Below are 22,409 nucleotides of genomic sequence, written 5' to 3' on the forward strand. Positions count from 1 at the left end.
GTGGTTCAGAACCACAAGCTTCAGGAGGGAGACATGGAAGGAGTTGGGGATCTTGAGGGTAGGAGGCAGCCGAAGCTTGTAGGAGACAGGGTTGATCTGTTGCAAGATCTTGAAGTGTCAGAGGAACCTGGGAGCAAACTTGTATAGATGGCACCCTCAGACAGATATTTATAGAGGACACCAGACCTTGGTACCTGAAAGAAACTGGGGAGGTTCTCTTCTCCTTGTGTCTGCCTTTCGTTTCATGCGGTCGACCGCCAGGAGAATGGAGGATCGGGTTTGCTGCCAGATCTGCAGGAAGTCCCTAAAAGCAGAATCAGCTGCCGGCACCTCGGACGTAAAGGACACCGGGAGAGGAATTTGTGGGTGTTGTCCGTAGACAATGAAGAACGGCTTGGTTCTTGTGGACTCGCTTGTATGGTTATTATATGAGTACTGGGCCCAAGGAAGAAGCTGCACAAAGCCATCATGCTGCCTGGAGATGAAGTGTCGTAGGTAGTTCTCCATGATCTGATTTATCATCTCGAGTTGACCATTGGACTGGGGATGGTAGGCTGAGGAAAAGTCCAACTTTACATCGAGGAGTTTAGAGAGGGCTCTCCAGAACCTTGAGGTGAACTGAACCCCCCCCCCCCCCCCACAGAGGGAGGCAGGTCTGTAACAAAGTCCATTGCTATATGCTGCCAGGGAGCATCAGGCACAGGCCGCGGCTGGAGCAGGCCAGCAGGTTTGGAGTGAGCAACCTTGTTAGCCGCGCACACCGTGCAGGACAAAACAAAGTCCATGATGTCTTTGGGCAGTGTGGGCCACCAAAATGATGGGCAATCAGGTCTCGCGTGACCTGCCAGTCTGGAGCTGTGTCCCCAACGGAGGATTCTCCCTATGTCTGCCAGATACACAAAAGTCCTCCCCGGAGGGATGTCTCCAACTTGCAGAGGGTCCAACTTGCGCTCTGCGGAAGAGAAAAGTTTAGAGTAATAGCCACATACCACTGCCTTGCCTTTGGAACCTCTCTGGAACACCTCCAACGAAAACTGTCAAGATACATCAGGATGATGGAGGGTAGAGGCTGACGTGAAAGCACTCTTTAGGCTATTAAATGCGGATTCAGCCTCTGGAGTCCACACCTTGGCGTTCATGCCTTTCTTGGTGAGGGTAGAGATGGGAGCTGTCAGTGAGGAGAAGCTTGGGATAAACTGCCGGTAGAAATTGGCGAATCCCAAGAAACGCTGTATGGACCTTAAACCTTGAGGACGTGGCCATTCCAGAATAGCCTTTACTTTCTACGGATCTATCTTGAGACCTTGGTCCGAGATTATGTAGCTCAGGAAGAGTAGAGAATTCCTCTCAAACATGCACTTCTCCAGTTTGGCATACAGGCGATTCTCCATCAATCGCAGCAGAACTTGACGGACAAGTCTCTGATGAGTCAAAGGGTCTGGGGAAAAAATTAAGATGTCATCGAGATAGACCACAACACAAACATAGATCCCAGAAGATGTTATTGAAGAAGATGTCATTGACAAGTTCTTGGAAGACCACGGGAGCGTTACACAGGCCGAAGGGCATCCCCAGATATTCATAGTGCCCGTCTCAGGTGTTAAGTGCCGTCTTCCATTCGTCACCCCGGCGAATCCGGATTAGGTTGTAAGTCACATGCAGGTCTAGTTTAGAAAAAATCCTGGCTCCTCGTTTGCGCTCAAAAATGGCAATGGATTTCTATTTTTGACCGTGATCTGGTTGAGACCCCGGTAGTCGATACAGGGTCGCAGAGATCCATCCTTCTTTTTGACGAAGAAGGACTTCAGTATGAAACCCCTCTCCAAGTAGATTGATATAGGCCTTGATATAGGCGGACATAGACTGAGTCTCTGGCAAGGAGAAAGGGTATACCCTACCATGGGGAAGGGACGCATCAGGAACCAGCTCGATAGGGCAGTGATACGCCTGGTGTGGAAGTAGCGTCTCCGCCTCCTTCTTGCTGAAGACATCCAAGAACAGAGAATAATGAGAAGGCAATCCTGCCAATGACTGAGACCGAGGAGACTGGACCGGATGGATCTGCCCCAGGCAGCGGTTGAGGCACTTGGGACCCACTGCAGAACCTCTCCGGAATTCGAGGCTCTTCAAGCACTGTGCGAAATGTCCATACGAACCCCTGGAAGTCACGGGTCTCTGGTCCTTGTCGTTCCCAGGCAGTGTTCGCCCAGGCTAGGGCCTTGCCAGTGAGCAGAGAAATAATGAAGGGGATCCTGGCGCCATCAGAAAGAATGCTCTGGCATGTAGAGAGAAGTGGATCTGGCACGGATTGAGGAATCCCCTGCAGGTACTCGCGTCTCCGTTGTAACAAGGTGGTAGTGGCAGTGAGACTCGGGGACAGGAGGTGTAGCAGGAGGGTCAGCCGGAACAGGGGCTGAGAAGCTTTCGCATCTAGCCACTGTGCAATGGAACTCGCTGCCAGGAGGAGTTGGTCCTGTAGTGAACACAGGTCTTTCAGATCTGCTTGCATGGCTTGAGATGTCGACATGGTCTTGGGTTGACCAGCGGGGTTCATGGCCTGAGCGTACAGTCACGATGGGTCCATGGACCAACTGGGCTGCACCGCCGTTGTGGGATAGCAGCTGACCAACAGTCAAAGTCTATATTTCGGTTAAGGGAACCTGTGGTAACTTCAGACAGTAGCGATGGTAGGCTCGGAAGGGACTTTGGCAGCAGGCAGACACCAGGCGCGGTGTAACACGGAAGGTGTAGTATACAGCACAACACGACTCCAACTCTTTACGGCATAGGAACAAGGTAGCATGGGATACAGAATACAGGTAGCAGGAACGGAAAACTGGGAAATGGAAGACACTAAGGGACCATTTGCAAACAATGCTCAGGCACTGAAGGAAAGGGCAGGGCCCTTCTTAGGGTCCAGGGTGATCATGGGCTAATTTGGTATATTAGGTATAAGGCCGGGCACGAGCGTGCGCGCACACCCTATGGGACACAGCAGAGTCAAGCGGAGGTAAGCGCTCACTAATCCATGACTGCGTCCGTCAGGGGGTGAGTAATGCCGACGGTCCGCGGCCATGGGTGTTACAATATGTGTGAATAAAGACATCAAGATTGATCCATAATACTACATGCTAAATTCAAAATTTATGTTATGCAATCCTAGTGTCTATATTAACCACATGTTCTTCTGTGTCCATTGCGTGTATCTTCAAAAACGAATTCAATATATATATATATATATATATATGCACACATATATAGAATTAAACCAAAACACCCATAACAATAATATAGACACATGTGATGTGGGTAAAAGATATATATATTAGTCGTTGATAAGCAGTCAATTTGGGTTAATAGTCCCATTTTCATACTTCGAGATATGGTCTTCGGAAATCCCAGAACTCTGGCAATACATAGAACAATTCAGTATTAAAAAAACTAGCAAAAAGAGATAAAAGTAACATATATCAGTACCTACATAGCAAGAATAACGATTATAGAAAGGATACAAAGCTCTGTTTCATTTAGAGATAAGGTGTCAAGTGTAACAATCCACTTCATCTCTCTACGTAGAAGGTTTTTAAAGATGTCACCCCCACGGTTACAATGGTATATACGGTCAATCCCCTTAACTTTAAGGAGCCTCCAATTGCTACCATGGTAATCCCTAAAATGTCTGGCAAGGGGTTTACTTCTATCACCAAAATTCCCCTCATGGTCTCCACTCTTAATGCCTTTTATGTCTCTTATGTGTTTCATCAAACGCACCTTAAATTGTGCGAATGATAGATCACATTCCTGACATTACAATTTATGAAATGCACTATTTTATATGTCCTTGTGTGGTCTAAGCTCCGAAAGGAGTCAGTTCTCTCCATTACCTGACAGGCCCCACAGAATCCACACGGCACATTACCCCACGTTGGCCCCCTAGATCCAAAAATATATTGGTTTTTGGTAGGGGGAACATAATGACTCTGAACAAGCAAGACCCGTAAATTCGGGCTTCATCAATGTGTCATTGCCGGTTAAAAAGTAAGTATCTTAAATAGACAATTATCGGTTTGCAGAATAGACCAATGCTTGCAGAATATATTCCGCATTGTGTTCCATTGTTTGTTATATCCGGAAATAAACCTTATCGCATCATGATCCAATCTATTCCTTGATCTTGATTTCAATAGGGCTGTCCTATTCCTGGTCTTTGCATATTCATATTCCCGAGTAACCTGAGTTTTATCATAACCTCAATTGATGAATATTTTCATTAGATCTCTTCATCGATGTTCAAAATCATCATCGGATGAACATAATCTCCTGGCTTGAAGAAATTGCCCTCGTGGGATGGCCTTAATGATATGTCTATGGTGGGAGGAGTCAGCCATTAAATATGAGTTTACTGAGGTAGTTTTTCTGAACATATCAGTAGTCAGCTTACCATCAGATTTAACCAGAATCCGTAGGTCCAAAAATTCCATTTCAGTTTTACTATGTTTGCTCAAAAATTTGATGTTGACATCGTTTGCATTCAAATATTCCAATAATGACATAAGATCTTTTTCTGTACCCTGCCAAATAAACAAAATATTATCTATAAAGCATCTCCAGGATACTACAGACATCTCAAAAGGATTCTGTTAATTAAGGATCATGTTCCTCTCCCAAAAGCCCAGAAACAAATTGGCGTATGATGTGGCACATGTTGCCCCCATGGCCGTGCTGCAATTTTGAAGATAGTACCTGTCCTTAAAAATGAAGAAATTGTGAGATACCACAAACTCCAGTAATTCAAGGACAAGCCCAATCATTTCGATGGTTAAATTACCCATCTGTAGAAAAAATCTACAGGCCTGAAGGCCATGTGTATGGTGAATGGAAGTGTACAATGACTCTACGTCGCTGGTGACAATATACATATCCTGTTCAAGTCTCAAACCCTCAAAGGATAGCAAAATATCAGTAGAATCATGAATATATGAGGGAAAAGACTCCACATGTGGTCTAAAACAAAAATCAATGAACCTGCATGATAGTTCACACAGACCCCAAATCCCTGATATAATAGGTCTGCCGGAAGGACATTGAATATTTTGGGCAAAAAATATAAAGTGGGAATCTTTGGTTCATTTACTATCAGGCGCTCATAGACATAATGTGTGACTGTCAGGGATCATTACCATGTATATTGTTTGCAAAAATATTATCCTCACACATATGTATATACATTTCAGTTCTTTGTGTAATATACTGATATACAGGGCCGCCATCAGGAATTTCAGGGCCCCCTACAGCTACATTTTCTGGGCCCCCCTACCGTGGCACCGCCTGTTAACGGTACTCCGTCCAGTACTATATCATGGTACCCAGGGCCGCCATCAGGGGGGGTATTAGGGGTACTGATGTGAGAGGCCCGGCCAAACCTAATTGAAAGGGGGGCCCGGCAAACTGCCGCGACTTGCCTTTGGTAGAAAAAAAACAGGCCCCTGCAATGGGGCCCGTTTAATTCACCAAAAGAATGTCATGAGCTGCGGGCCCCCCTTTCAATTAGGTTTGGCCGGGCCTCTCACATCAGTACCCCTAATACCCCCCCTGATGGCGGCCCTGGGTAGCATGGGGGTCGTCATGGGGGCCGTCAAACACCGCCGCCCGTGCGACCGATCACGCAAACTCCCGCGCATGCGCACCGGCGACCGCCTGGAAGCGCGCACCGAATTTTGAGGCAGATTTTGACCTGCCCACACTATCTTGCCGCGTTTTTTGCCTGCGGCGATTGAGGACAGCAGACAGAAAACGCAGCGAAAAATGCATTTTCTGCCTCCCATTGATTTAGATGGGAGGTCAGAGGCAGAACCGCGGCAAGAAAGGACGTGCTGCTTTTTCTTTTTTCCGCGACTGGCTCCCATTGATTTCAGATTAAATCAATGGGAGGCGGTTTTGGAAGTTTTTTGGTGCTGATTCTGACGCCGTGTCCGAGTCAATATCAAGGCCCAAAAACGTTCAACTGGGCCTTATTGTTAGGGCTTATTCAGACGAACGTGTAATACGTCCGTGAAACGTGTGTGATTTTCACGCGCCTCGCACGGACCTATGTTACTCTATGGGGCCGTGCAGACTGTCAGTGATTTTCACGCAGCGCGAGTCCGTGTGTCCGCTGCGTAAAACTCACGACATGTCCGATATTTGTGCATTGTTCGCGCATCACGCACCCATTGAAGTCAATGGGTGCGTGAAAATCACGCCCAGCACTTCCGCAGCCGTATAAACTATGAATGAAAACAGAAATGCACCACGTGCTACAAACATACAAACAGAGTGTCATAATGATGGCGGCTGCGCGAAAATCAAGCAGCCACGCATCATACGCTGCTGACACACAGAGCTGTTATGGACCTTTTGCAAGCGCAAAACGCCACGTTTTTGCGCGCGCAAAAAGCACACGCTCGTGTAAATCCGGCCTTAGGGTAGGAACACACTAGGCATGAACACTGCGGATTTTATGCAACACATTTTATTGTGGAAAATCCGCAGCGTATCACAGTCGCAGCCGAGGGGGTCAGATATGAACAAATCTCATCCACACGCTGCAAAAATAATGGACCTGCAGTGTGGCTTTTTGGCTTTTTAAGTCGCATGTCAATGTATTCTGTGGAATCGCTGCTCCTCTGTTGCAGAAATGCTGCGGTTCTGCCGCAAAAATCACAAATGAGAAAAAAAAAAAAAGCCACTTTTTTAAATTTATAAAAAAGTTTAGACTTGCCCCGGCCGTAGTCCTGGTGACGCGATCCTCTATTCTTAGCGTAGCCCCGCCTCCTGTCATGACGTTTCATCCCATGTGACTGCTGCAGCAGTCACATGGTCTACAGCGTCATCCCAGGAGGCGGGGCTACGTTCAGAAGAGAGAGACGCGTCACCTAAACTACGGCCGGGGTAAGTCTAAACTTTTTTTTCCCTGCAGGATTCCCGCAGCGGACACGCCTCACCAAACCTGCGCCACTATTTGGTGCGGTTTTGCTGGCGGAATTCCCTGCGGCTACCGGGGCGGATAAGCTATGTAGTTTTACTCAGCATATCCGCCTAGTGTGTCCCTTATGATGTCGCTCCTGGAGCTGCTGCCGCTCTCTAAATAGGCAGTTGGTCCAGTAGAATTTGGAATTATTTTTTTTTGTGAACCAGCTTAAAAAAATACAAAACTTTGGTGTTAGGGCCTGTTCACATCACTGTTCGCTTCCGTTCCGGGGTTCCATCTGAGGTTTCTGTCGGGTGAACCCCGCAACGGAAAGTAAAAGTGATAGCACAGCTTCCGTTTCCATCACCATTAGCGCAGTCGACTGCGCTATTAATTCCGTCCGAAAACCAGCCGGAATGGTGACGAACGGAAACCATTAGCGATGTTTCCGTCACCATTGAGATCAATGGTGACTGAAACGGAAGCTGTGCTGTCACTTTCACTTTCCGTTGCGGGGTTCACCCGACAGAAACCTCAGACGGAACCCCGGAGCGGTGGTTCGTCACCATTCCGGCTGGTTTTCGGACGGAATTAATAGCGCAGTCGACTGCGCTAATGGTGATGGAAACGGAAGCTGTGCTATCACTTTTACTTTCCGTTGCGGGGTTCACCCGACAGAAACCTCAGACGGAACCCCGGAGCGGAAGTGAACAGTGATGTGAACAGGCCCTAACACAAAAGTTTTGTATTTTTTTAAGCTGGTTCACAAAAAAAAATAATTCCAAATTCTACTGGACCAACTGCCTATTTAGAGACCGGCAGCAGCTCCAGGAGCGACATCATAAGGGACACACTAGGCGGATATGCTGAGTAAAACTACACAGCTTATCCCGGGAGCCGCAGGGAATTCTGCCAGCAAAACCGCACCAAATAGTGGCGCAGGTTTGGTGAGGCGTGTCCGCTGCGGGAATCCTGCAGGGAAAAAAAGTTTAGACTTACCCCGGCCGTAGTCCTGGTGACGCGTCTCTCTCTTCTGAACGTAGCCCCGTCTCCTGGGATGACGCTGTAGACCATGTGACCGCTGCAGCAGTCACATGGGATGAAACGTCATGACAGGAGGCCGGGCTGCGCTAAGAATAGAGGATCGCGTCACCAGGACTACGGCCGGGGTAAGTCTAAACTTTATCAATTTAAAAAAGTACCTTTTTTTTCTTCTCTTGTGTGATTTTTGCGGCAGAACCGCAGCATTTCCGCATCAGAGGAGCAGCGATTCCACAGAATACATTGACATGCGACTTAAAAAGCCAAAGCCACACTGCAGGTCCATTATTTTTGCAGCGTGTGAATGAGATTTGTTCATATCTGACCCACTCTGCTGCGACTGTGATACGCTACGGATTATCCACAATAAAATGTGTTGCATAAAATCCGCAGTGTTCATGCCTAGTGTGTTCCTACCCTAAGGCCGGATTTACACAAGCGTGTGCTTTTTGCACGCGCAAAAAACGTGGCGTTTTGCGCATGCAAAAGGTCCATAACAGCTCCGTGTGTCAGCAGCGTATGATGCGTGGCTGCTTGATTTTCGCGCAGCCGCCATCATTATGACACTCTGTTTGTATGTTTGTAGCACGTGGTGCTTTTCTGTTTTCATTCATAGTTTATACGGCTGCGGAAGTGCTGGGCGTGATTTTCACACACCCATTGACTTCAATGGGTGCGTGATGCGCGAACAATGCACCAATATAGGACATGTCGTGAGTTTTACGCAGCGGACACACGCTGCGTGAAAATCACTGACAGTCCGCACGGCCCCATAGAGTAACATAGGTCCGTGCGAGGCACGTGAAAATCACGCACGTTGCACGGACGTATTACACGTTCGTCTGAATAAGCCCTAAAAATAAGGCCCAGTTCAGAGTTTTTGGGCCTTGATATTGACTCGGACACTGCGTCAGAATCAGCACCAAACAACTTCCAAAACCGCCTCCCATTGATTTAATCTGAAATCAATGGGAGCCAGTTGCAGAAAAAAGAAAAAGCAGCGCGTCCTTTCTTGCCGCGGTTCCGCCTCTGACCTGCCATCTAAATCAATGGGAGGCAGAAAATGCATTTTTCGCTGCGTTTTTTGTCTGCTGTCCTCAATCGCCACGAGCAAAAAACGCAGCAAAAAAACGCGGCAAGATAGTGTGGGCAGGTTAAAATCTGCCTCAAAATTCTTTAAGGAATTTTGAGGCAGATTTTTTTTTGCCTGCAAAATACTGTGTGAACAGGGCCATACATAAACAACACTTTGAGATAATTTACTCACTGTCAGAAGAGCTGCTCCCACTCCAGTCCTCTTCCGGCGATGTCTTCCAGGGGAGGTCTTCGGTCCAGACGTCCAGTCCTTCACCTCCAGCCAGGCTCCAGGTAAGTTTTGTCCATGTGTGTCCTCGGCTGCGCGCGCTTCGTTCGCGGGTGCGCGCGGCCGGTCGCGGGTGCGCGCGCTTCGTTTGCGGGTGCGCGCGCGGTCGATCGCGGGTGCGCGCGCGGGCGGTCTCCAGTGCGGGCGTTCGTGGATGCGCGCTCGCGAGTGCGCACGCGCGGCAGTTTCATTGTGCGCGCGATCGGGTGCGCGCGCGGGCGGACGGTTTGACGGCCCCCCATGACGAGGGGAGGGGGCCCGCAGCAGCAGCAGCTCACGACATTCTTTTGGTGAAAAAAACGGGCCCCATTGCAGGGGCCCGTTTTTTCCTACCAAAAGAATGTCGAGGCAGTTGCCGGGCCCCCCTTTCAATTAGTTTTGGCCGGGCCCCTCACACCACTACCCCTAATACCCCCCTGATGGCGGCCCTGCTGATATATAATAAGTTCTTTGTTCATGTCGGACACGCCTATGGAAGACACCGCCCCCTGGAATGCAAGAGGAGTGTACAGAAGAACTTGCAGCTGAGAAGCCGGTGGGGCTTGGGCACGTCCCACATCACTAGGGAGGGGGCATGTGTCTTTCTCTGTGTTCTTTGTTCTAAAATAAAGTTCAGTTTGACTTCCTGTCCTATCTGAGGAAAGCTGTGTACCAACATCTCTCTGGCTGGTTTACTTCTTTCCAGGCATGCCTTCAGCTTTCAATTTACAGAGGTGGTTATTCGGTGTGAAATAACAGGGAGAAGGAAGCTACCCTGAAATTCGAACTTGACATTTTTGGCGCCTGAACAGGGACCTCACTCAAGGGGATATCGGAATCCAGACAACCGACAATCACAGGGTGAAACAGACTACCCAGGATTGCCCACTGATAAGAGTCTGATCACCTCCATACTAAGCACGGTAAGTCAGTTGATTTTATAAATCTTCGACTTATCTGTGTTAGTGGACAGTCTTGTGGCGATCTGTAGAACCCTTTTGTTGATTTCCTGGATTATCTCAGGCGACAGAGGTGATATTTTCCGCTGTGAGGTCGAAAACCTGTGAGACATTAGTCGCGCCCGACAAACCATCCTCTGGGTAATTAGGGACTAGATAGAAAATATAACCTGTTTTATACAGGGGCACGATAAGTCGTGAGTAATTTTCCGGCAAGACCTGTGCGTTGCAGACCGGGAAATTGTTATATTCTAGCGAGATGTAATAAATACATTGCAGACTAGAGATTGTAATATTTCGGCGAGACTTAGAGTTGCAGACTGCGAAATTGTAATATTTCCGGCCAGACCAAGAGTTGTAGACCGAAAATTGTTATATAAATTACGTGTATAATATAGACTGTTAGAATGGATGGTTGATCCTATTCATATGATTTGGTGAAGCAAATGGAAGCTAGGAATAAGAAAGGTATTGTATGTTATATGTATTAGAAAACACAGGACCAGCCTTGTGTTGAGTGTTACCTTGTGTTGAGTGTGTCCTCATTGTGGGCGGGAAACCCCCCCCTCACAGCTGCGCAATGTGTTTCGAGACTGCCCCCCACCCACCCCTGATGTGGCCACGCCCGGCCCAACCCAATCAGTATGAAATAATCGCTTTGTTAATTTTGTCATTGGTAACACTTGCTGTAGTGTTTTTTTTCTATTTTAGATTCCATCCCAGGGTGAAGGACGCTGTTCACTGATGAAACAACACGTCATCATTATATAGGGATGGTGGCCGACAGATTGGACTGTTACAGATTATGTGTTTGATATTTTGAACGTAGATAATTCCTATACAATGGTGTGATGAAAGATTGCAGATACGTATGTTGTTTTGCCGGCATTGAAAGTGTTAAGATTGTGAGAATAGAAGTTGTGAGGAATGAGTGTGTGACCCCCTCCTGTAGAATTTGAAGAGGAGGGGGCTGTGGGCTGTGTGCTGTGCTATACAGGGTGTGGACTGCTTTTGGATCTATATTCTATGCTCTTATTGTTAACAGAAGTAATGTCTAAAAAACAAAAATTCTTAATGTTTTGTGTATGGGGTTTAACTTCGTTCCACTTTTTAATGGAATGTCTCTTATCTTTGCGCACGCACTGTCGTCTGTAGCTACACCAAGTGAGAAAAATATTACAGACCACTGGATCTGTTTGTAAAAAGATAACAGTTACGATGCATATTTATGTGTTATGATGTGATAAGATTTAATGTTGGAATGTTTTGATGTTAATTCAGATGTATTAAACTATAGATACTGTGAGACACGGGGTTTCGAAAATGTATGTGCCCCCCACCGTTCCCTATTTTTATATACAGTTTGTTGGTTTACAGTAATTAATGTTATCAGATATAACATTTTCTGTTTTATTGAATAACTAACTACAATTGTTTTGTTTTTGATTTCACTCATGAGTTATGTCACTGTAAAGATCAAATGTATTTTCATCAGGGAAAAGTCATTTTTGTTTCAGGCTGTTGTACATTACAGGGGGTTAAACTAGTGCCCCCCCAGATAGAGTGCCCGACTTTGTTATGTTGAGATGTAGTTTTGAACTCTGCTACATTACTTTCGCAGAGTCCACAAAGGGGGGGAGGGACTGATCAGGTACAATTTTGGTTTGTTTTGAATTAATGAATTTGGTTTCAGGAGATCTACAAAATGTGTATGAGACCCCAATGAGTAATCCAGATTAAATGTGTATGAGTGTAATCTAAATGTTGAGGTTTTTCTGTGTAGATGGTTCCAGATCTTTCCAGAACGGTGAATATGGCACTGGGTAAGCTGTGCTGTAGGCTCCACCCAATATGAGGTAGTGTGTAAAAGACCATCCCCCTCCAGCAAATTTACACAGGAGGCGAGGTGACGTCACTCACAGATGAGTCTTCACAGATTTAGTAAGGAAGGAGGTGAAAATTATCTGAACATTGTTAATTTGATGTCAAGTTTTTAGGAATTTTTTTTATTTGCTTTTGTATTAATCCAGTATTTACAGAACCTGATAAAGTGAGATTCTCAAAGTGTTCTGGATTATCAGATGAGTGTGGAGAAGAGTATAACATTTGGTTTTATTTTAGAGAATGAAGACGCCATCCCTTTGAAATGTTCTTGAAATGTTCTATCTATATGTGACATGGATTTTAATGTAAATTTGTAATGTAGAAATACTTCATCATATACAGTATGTACAAGACAGGATACGAGGCACAAGGTAAATTACCCAGAAACCACTCTCACCTTCTTGTTCATCTCAAGGAGCGGAGCTGGAGGTGCTTGCTGAGGCTTGTAACCTGGCAGAAGGTAAGACGGCCGACATTTACACTGACTCTAGGTACGCTTTTGGCATTGCCCACAATTAGGGGCCCATTGGTAGTAGGAACTTTATTGGATCATCGAGTAAGCCAATTGAGAGAGCAAGAGAAGACAGAACTGACAACAAGAGTATGTGCAGCCAGGTGTCAGTAAATTGGCTTGTCCCTGGATACAATAATGCTACCGCTTGGTTTGTAGCAGCCGGCATGATGTGCGCACGGCATGAAATAGGTAAAACAGCAAAGGTATCTGTGAAAAGTGCAGCCCGGCCAGATTACCCGTCCCAGCGACTGCAGAACATACAACTACCCAAGGTAGAAGTGTATGACAATGTGCTCGTATGTGTAGACCTGTTCTCAGGGTGGTCTGAAGCCTGGCCGGTACCTTCCCCACTGCAGACGTTGTGTGTAGTGACAGGGGAACAGTGTTATCCCAAGTGTTGACCTGGTGTTTGTACAATGATAAAATGTCAGCAGTTCTCCAGTGTTATCCCAAAGTTAGTTTGTTTAATAACTGTATTTAAGAAGTGTTGTGGGAATGTTAAATACTGAGGTTAAGTTTTATGTAAAGTTCTAGACCAGCCTCAGCATTGGACTATTGGATGTGTCAGATAAAAAGTACAGAAGCGGAATATTCCCATTCGAAAACATTTTTATTTGTTTATTTTTGTTGCTGTGAAAGGGAAATTTTAGAGCAGAGAATTCTGTGCAGTGTATAAGTGTATGTATAGATATATATAAAGAAGAAGAATCAGTTTGTAGGTATCAATTTTAGTTACTGACCAGTGTGAACGTTTAAAATAAATCTGTCATTGTTAATGTTTTTCTTCAAGTTAATTATCTGATTAAGATCAATTACGGATTAGGCTATGAAAAGCTTGTTCTTCACAGGAAGAGTCCAAATGTGGACGGATAAAGGAAGGTAAACCGGCAGCGCCCAATGCATTCTTGATAGCACTTGTATTGATGGTGTATGACCTCACATATGCCCCAAGACTGCAAGGATCGACGTGGTAAGATCTAATTGGTATGTCCCAGGTTTTACAGCTGTTGCTGCTAAATTCTGTTAGAGCCGTTTGATTTGCCTACAGAACAGTCCCGGCAGACCGGTGACAACCTTATCATACCCGCCTCCCACAAAGAGAACCGACCTTGAGAGGCCTTCCCAGGTAGAACGAACCAGATTAGAGTAAGAAAAAATTGGTTTGAGACATTTGTCAGATAAACATGTGTAATCTGTGTATATTTCTGTGAGGCGGAGATGTTCTAGGCAATCAGCTGAGATCAAGGTACAAATCCTGCTGAAAAAGTATCACCAAGTGCAAATGAAATGTACCCAGTAATCACACATCTTCTAGGTGCCCTGTCCATTGTAACAGAGAAGTTTTTTCCTTATATAAAGGTGTTTGATGTCGTTTAAGGGCCCAACATTATTGTATGTACTTAGAACAACGTTTATAATGTATGCGGATGATGTTATCACCAGATTAGTATTTATTTTAACAATTGACAAGAGTTGGGGGTCCCCAGCAAGTGCCAGTAAACACGATGAACTCCATCACTGAGATGCAGCAGGCACAGCCTGAGCCAGTACAACGCGTTTATCATGAACTGACGGCAGTGTCACAATTCTAAGCAGCCGCCCAGACAAGTAACTTGCCAGAGGAAGAGGACAGATGCAGAGTGTTGGTGGTAGTCACAATACAACTCCACTACTCCGTCTACGTGGGATCTCACCCCAGGCTCACAGCATGAGGTGTTATGGACAGCACGGTGACGTAAACTGAATGAGACGGTGTCTGACCAATGAGAAGGACCAAACCAAGTCCTAATGACATCAGCAAAGATCAAAGTAAAGACCAAAGACCTGAGTGAATCCGTCAGCAATATCAAGTGTTTTGATAAGTAAGTGGCTAGGAGGGGGTAATAATAACTCCCCCACTGGACACCAACGTAGTCTGACTCCACAATTGTGTGGGTTACCCTGAGGGTGACAGTCAGTGAAGAGCAGAAGACAGGAGAAGAAGGGGACGATGATGTACAGGACTGGCAATGAACTGATGGGACCCGAAACCTGAGGGTGATAGCATGAGATTGGTGATAGCATTATGTTATTAGTTGAGGCCCTATTGTTTATAATGTCTGAGGTTTATAATTATAATGTGTGTAAATATGCCACGGTGCTGCAAATTACAATCTGAGGGGTTTTTATGTGAAGGTGTGAGGTGAAGGTCACTGTGCTGCCCATGACCTGTTATATCTGCAGGGGTAAAAGTCCTATTAGGACAGTAAGTGACAGTGCGACAATTATTACCATTAATAAAAATGTAGACTGGATTAATTATATATATATTACAACCAGCAGCGGCTTGTAGATTATATCAAGACAACCATCCTGTATCCAGAGGAGAATAGGGAAAGTTAGGACCACTCCGAAACCTTGGAAGTCCAGGTACAAAGGGGGGTTGCTTATAAGGAGTAGCTCGTCTCAAGCTGTAATCGCAGGGGGTAGGGAGACGGACAAGTGAGCCCTAATCTACCCGCCACTCTGTCCCTGCCTACTTGCAACGACCCGCCCTAGGCGACGGGGTACAACTGGGCGGCGGTCCCTGCGCTCAGTAAGTGCACGACAAACATACAAAGGAACACAAGCAAGAAAAAGGGGCCGTTGCCCACGGCAACACCGTGAGCAACCAGAGTGGTGAACGAGCCGAGTCAAGCCAGGAGTGTGCGAGGTACAAAACGAAAAGCAGAAGAGTAGTCGGTAAGCCAGGGTCTGTATGGAGCAGGATCAAAAATAGCAGGAGCTGTAGCTGGGCCAGGAAACCACAAGGAAAGAAATCACAAGCACCGAGGGACAGGAAGTGCAGGCTTAAATAGACCGAGGGCGGGAGCTAGCGGAGTCTGGCCAGGTTACGATAGGTTCTCCCACTCCTAAGCCTGCCAGCCTGAATGGTGGAAGCAGGAGTCAGTCTCAGGGATGTATTCTCAGGTGCCGACTGATTAGTTCTGGGAGTTAACCCCGAAGCTGTGCCTGGCAGATCCTTTACAGTACCCCCCCTTTTATGAGGGGCCACCGGACCCTTTCTAAGTGGACCTGGCTTACTGGGGAAACGCAGGTGGAACCTCCTGACCAATACCCCAGCGTGAACATCCCGGGCGGGTACCCAAGTCCTCTCCTCGGGCCCGTATCCTCTCCATTGGACCAGGTACTGGAGGGAGCCTTGGACCATCTTGCTGTCCACAATCCTGGCCACCTCGAATTCCACCCCCTCAGGGGTGAGGATGGGAACAGGAGGTCTCCTCGAGGGAGCCAAGGACGGGGAGCAGCGTTTGAGGAGGGAGGCATGAAACACGTCGTGTATCCGAAAAGACGGGGGTAACTCCAGCCGGAAGGAGACAGGATTGAGGACCTCAATGACCTTATACGGCCCAATAAACCGGGGAGCAAACTTCTTGGACGGAACCTTGAGAGGCAAGTTCCTAGACGACAACCACACCAGATCCCCGACCATAAACAGGAAGTTAGCAGAACGTTTTTTATCAGCCTGAGTTTTTTGTACGCTCTGGGACACCTCTAGGTTTTTCTGAACCTGGGCCCAGACTGTGCACAGTTCCCGATGAACGACCTCTACCTCGGGATTGTTGGAACTACCAGGTGAAAAGGAGGAGAACCGTGGATTACACCCAAAATTACAAAAAAAAGGAGAGACCCCTGACGAGTTACTGACCCGGTTATTAAGGGAAAATTCGGCGAGGGGAATGAAAGAGACCCAATCAAATTGACAGTCAGAGACAAAACACCTTAAGTATTGTTCTAGAGATTGATTAGTCCTCTCCATTTGGCCATTGGTTTCAGGATGGAAGGCAGAGGAGAAGGACAGATCAATCCCCAACTTCATACAGAAGGCTCTCCAAAACAATGAAACAAATTGTACCCCTCTGTCCGAAACAATATTGACAGGGACCCCATGGAGACGCAGGATGTGTTTGACAAACAAGGTAGCCAACGTTTTGGCGTTGGGTAGTTTCTTGAGGGGCACAAAGTGGCACATCTTACTGAAGCGGTCCACCACCACCCACACCACCGACTTGCCTTGGGATGGAGGCAAATCGGTGATAAAATCCATGGAGATATGTGTCCAAGGTCTCTGGGGAATGGGCAACGAACGCAGTAAGCCCGCTGGTCGGGACCTGGGAGTCTTGGACCTAGCACAAACCTCACAAGCGGCGACGTAGGCCTTAACGTCTTTAGACACACCAGGACAAGACTGTTTACAAAAAAATCTTCCTTATAGTACAGGAGATATAGTGCTCAATGCAAAAAAAAGTCAATTCAATATTGGTGATATTATCATTTCTTTGCAGAGTTAAAGAAAATGCTCCAAATTGTTGCAAAACATGTGAGTGATCTATTTCCCAGGAGGATAAATATAAATCTCTGTGGGGTAATGACCCCTCCTACCCGTTCCGTAGTGTGTTAAAGTCCTGTTCCGTTCTTATGGCTGGGGACTGGGAAGCCTCACTTGTTTCTTTTATATGATTTTAGGCAATCAATCATTGTTTTCTCCCGACGCGTTTCCTTATGGCCAGAATTCCTCAGGGGAGATAAGGCCAGATAACCTCCTTGACAGGGGGCACAAATGAAGCAACAACTAGCTCCCTGAAATTCATGCAAATTATACTGGACGAAGAAAAACGTATTCTGGAAATAGCAACAAAAAAACTTAAAGAACAAATAGAGGTGACCCTGAAATTCAAATCTGACTCTGAGTACATTGGGAAGGAAATACATCTACAAAACGCATTTGAAAAATTCCAATACAACCTTATAGAAAGGAAACATCACCAATTTACCCGGGATTTGCAAGATTTCAGAGAAAATAAGGCATATTGCTTTGAAGAAAGGAAAGGGAAGAATAAACCTGAAACGGACCAATCCTCGTCAGATACGGATTTCACAGAATCTGAACAAAATCTCAATAGTAGGAGTAGAATATCGAGAGGAAGAAATTACTCAAGACAGTTCAGGGGACGGGGCTTCTCTAGAGGGAGGAGCCCACTACAAACATGGGAAACCTCTCAAATGAATCCAAGCACCTTACCTTACCAGAATCAAATGATGTATACGAATACAGAGTCTTCATCTTTTTTAGAGAAAGAAGGGCAGAGGACACCCTATCAATTAAGAAACAGAGCAAACAATCCGAGATAAACAAAACTAACCACAGAATTATCAACTTATCCAATAGAGCCCTTTCTGACACAGAAATACAGGTACTTAATAAAGGCCTTTCGTTTGTACCTACAACCACCTATGAGGTTTTCAATTGGGTAAAGGATATCAACTTATTTACGAGGAAACTCAAGTGGCACAAACTATATAAAATAAAGGATAAAAAAGAATGCATGGAATTGGGACTAACATTATCAGAATTACCGCATGCAAGGAATCTGGCGTCTCTATTATCCCAAAATGAAAAACCAAGGGGTGAGGGTCCCTTTACCCAATGCAAACTGAAAAGTAAAAAAATGCCTCCAACAAGTGATGTCTCGATTATAGATGTCTTCCAGGACTTGGTAGTCAAAGACCTAATAGAAATTGAAACCTCGAGAAAACCATCCAACCTTAATAAAAAAGAACATGAAGCACTGTTGTCGCTGGAAAAGGATGAAAATATAATCATCAAGGCCTCTGATAAGGGGGGGAATACAGTGGTTCTTACAAGAAAAGATTATATGGACATGTGTCAAACCATCCTCAATGACAAGGAGAGTTATGAAATCCTCAAGGAGAATCCTATACAAAAGGATAGAGAGGAACTCTTTAAGATTTTAAACCGTGCAAAAAACGAAAACCTCATTGATTTAAATGAATTCAAATTCATGCCCATTGATAAACCACAGACCCCCACATTCTATGCCCTCCCCAATATCCACAAGGGGACCACCCCATTAAAGGGGCGACCAATAGTATCAGGGATAGGGGGATTAACACAAAATGTGGGCATCTATATAGACAAGGTCTTGAGAAACTTTGTAGAGGCTTTACCCTCTTATACCAAAGACACCACAAATCTTTTACAAAAAATCAATGAGGTCACGGTGGATGATGATACCATTCTGGCCAGCATTGATGTGGAGGCATTGTACTCCTCAATCCCCCACACAATGGGTCTAAAAGCGGTAGAATATTTCCTGAATACAAGGGGGACCCACCTACAGCGACACAATACCTTCGTTTTAGATCTATTAAGATTTGTATTGACAAACAATAATTTTCTCTTCAATGGTCGTATCTACCACCAACTCAGGGGAACAGCCATGGGTAACTCATGTGCACCGACATACGCAAACTTGCTCCTGGGTTGGTGGGAGGAAACCATGGTATTTACAGATGAGCGCCAACATCTAAACAGCCCGATTCTGATGTGGGCACGTTTTATAGACGACGTGTTTGTCCTTTGGGGGGGACTAGAAAGGGACTTCATTCAATATAGCAAAGAATTGAATGAAAATATTATCGGTTTGAGATTTACATCTGAATCCGACAATCAAAATTTGCCATTTTTGGATGTATATATCTCCAAAAATGACAAAGGAGGACTTATTTCAACTATATACAGAAAACCAACCTCCACAAATAGTCTTTTAAGATGGGAAAGTCACCACCCCATCCCATTGAAACAGGGAATACCAAAAGGACAGTACCTCAGACTAAGACGCAATTGCTCTAATGAACAAGAATTCATAGAACAAGCAAGGGATCTTAAAGCTCGATTCCTTGAAAGGGGGTATCCTTTGAGAACCCTTAAAAAAGCTTATCAGCACGCAATACAAAAGAAAAGGGAAGAACTCCTCATCCCAAAAAGAAGAGAATTGACTAATCAACCTATACGCCTAATTGGTACTTATGATAGATCAGACCAAAAAATTAAAGGAATACTCAGAAAACACTGGGGTATCCTACAAATGGACCCAAACCTCAAAGAAGTCATATCCCCCTGGGCACAGGTCACATATAGACGAGGAAGGAGTATAGGAGACAGAGTCACACATAGTCATTTGAAAAGCTCTAGACCTGACCCATGTTGGTTAGATCGAGGGAAAACGAGTGGGTGCTACAAATGCGGACACTGTAAGGCTTGCGCGGCTGTACAAAATACCAAAGAATTTAAGAGTTCATACACAGGAAAAAATTATAAAATAAAGGACTTCATAAATTGCAGTTCTAAAAATGTAGTTTATAAAATTACATGCAGTTGTCCCCGGGACTATATAGGGAAGACCACAAGGGAATGGAGAAGGAGGATCCTGGAACATCTAGGTGACATTAAAAATGATAGAGACAAACCGGTGGCTAGACATGTACATTTAAACCATGGGGGGGATGCAAAATGTCTTAAATTCACAGCCATTGAATTAATTCACCCATCAGTTAGAGGAGGAGATATAGACACAGTAGTTCTCCAAAGGGAATCTAAATGGATATTTAAATTGGATAGCTCTGCACCCCATGGATTAAATGAGAAACTAGACTTCTCTTGTTTCATTTAAAATCTTCAAAGTCTTTCTAACAGTTCATGAAAAATATTTCAATAAATCCGAAAACCCCATAAAATAATTCACACACATCAACGGGCTATTAACAACTTAAATAGTCATCTAATACATTATTATTGATCACCTTTGCGAAAAAAATATATAAAACACTTGACACAAGAAATTGTATTTATGTATGAAGTAAAAGATACCATGTTAAAAAATAGATGGTTTACTGCCAAAAATATCTAAATAATAATATATCTAAATATAAGAATAAAAACCCACTCTAGTAGCTCAAATTTGGAATTTATAAACGGGTTTGTAGGGGTTAAAGGTATGCAGTTCTCTGTATTTGTTTCCACAGACACTACATCTACACTAGTAGATAAGCCAGACACACCCGCCCCTCTCTCCCAATCTCGGGCAGCACTGGGTCTGATTCACATTGTGAATGCCTGCGGTAACGCAAGCTGACTTGCTGTTTGCTGAGGGTGATTTAACTGTCTTTGACAGTTGTTCATGTCCAGCAGCAGCAACCACAGAGGCAGTGGTCCGTGATTGTGGTAGAAGGAGCTGGACAACACGGAGTCACTGACAGACACTACCCAATGGGAGGTGCTCTGGATTCCGTTCTGTATCAGCTTCAACTATGGGGCACTCCCCTGGATACGTCACTGGAGGAGTGCACAATGAGGGAGGGAATAACCTGTATAAAGAGCAACAGAAAACACATGTGGGTGAGGACGTCACACGCCGGAACCAGCGTTTACTCCAGCACGAGGAAGCAAGTGCTATGAGGAATCTCTGCCACTGCAGAAGATTGAAACTTCAATACAGCTCCAACTTCATTTGTGCCCCCTGTCAAGGAGGTTATCTGGCCTTATCTCCCCTGAGGAATTCTGGCCATAAGGAAACGCGTCGGGAGAAAACAATGATTGATTGCCTAAAATCATATAAAAGAAACAAGTGAGGCTTCCCAGTCCCCAGCCATAAGAACGGAACAGGACTTTAACACACTATGGAACGGGTAGGAGGGGTCATTACCCCACAGAGATTTATATTTATCCTCCTGGGAAATAGATCACTCACATGTTTTGCAACAATTTGGAGCATTTTCTTTAACTCTGCAAAGAAATGATAATATCACCAATATTGAATTTACTTTTTTTTGCATTGAGCACTATATCTCCTGTACTATAAGGAAGATTTTTTTGTAAACAGTCTTGTCCTGGTGTGTCATTTGTTTTACACACTTTTTAAATATGTTACAAGTAAAAGTTACATTTTAAACTAAACTCTAGTCCTATTCCAGTGATTCAATTATAAATTCTTGTAGAGTATACAAAATATCAAGTCCTGCGGTGGAAGGCTTCAAATATACCACTAACACCTTACACTTAACGTCTTTAGGCAACCCAGGCCACCAATAATTTCTGGTAATGAGGTGTTTGGTACCCAGGATGCCTGCATGGCCAGATAGTGCGGAGTCATGATTTTCCCTAAGTACCCTTAGCCGGAATTCCCGGGAGCTGCACCTTGATCAGCAGCAATATCAGAGACTAAATCAGAATCGATCGAGGAAATGATTATACCTGGAGGCAAAATACAAGCAGGATCTTCCTCCGAAGGAGGGCTGGCCATGAAGCTACGCGACAGTGCATCAGCCTTAATATTTTTAGACCCAGCCCTATAGGTAACCAAAAAATTGAATCTGGTAAAAAATAATGCCCATCGAGCTTGTCTCGGGTTTAGCCTCCGGGCAGATTCTAGGAAAACCAGATTCTTGTGCTCGGTAAGGACCGTTACCTGGTGCCTAGCCCGCTCCAGGAAGTGGCGCCACTCTTCAAATGCCCATTTAATGGCTAAGAGTTCGCGGTTGCCAATATCATAGTTACTTTCAGTTGGCGAAAACTTCCTGGAGAAGTAGGCACAGGGGCTGAGATGGGTGAGGGACCTGGTACCCTGGGACAAGACAGCCCCCACTCCCACCTCAGATGCGTCAACTTCCACGATAAATGGCTCCATTTGGTTGGGCTGAACCAGCACCGGGGCCGAGACAAAGCACTTCTTAAGGACCTCAAAAGCCTGGACAGCCTCAGGAGGCCAGTGGAGGAGATCAGCTCCTTTGCGAGTGAGGTCCGTAAGGGGCTTAGCGATGACCGAGAAGTTAGCAATAAATCTCCTGTAATAATTAGCGAACCCCAAAAAACACTGTAAC

The 22,409-nt window shown here is 45.3% G+C and overlaps 1 long non-coding RNA gene across 1 annotated transcript in view; it reads right to left on the reverse strand.

Moving 5' to 3' along the window:
* Positions 1–4,369: 4,369 nt before the first annotated feature.
* LOC142679607 (uncharacterized) overlaps positions 4,370–22,409 on the reverse strand; it is a 35,205-nt gene continuing 17,165 nt past the window's right edge. Inside the window, exon 3 of the long non-coding RNA XR_012852854.1 lies at positions 4,370–4,571. This is a non-coding gene — a long non-coding RNA (uncharacterized LOC142679607). The remainder of the gene's footprint in view (positions 4,572–22,409) is intronic.

Source organism: Rhinoderma darwinii, chromosome 1, assembly GCF_050947455.1.
Source record: "Rhinoderma darwinii isolate aRhiDar2 chromosome 1, aRhiDar2.hap1, whole genome shotgun sequence".
Lineage (NCBI taxonomy): Eukaryota > Metazoa > Chordata > Amphibia > Anura > Rhinodermatidae > Rhinoderma > Rhinoderma darwinii.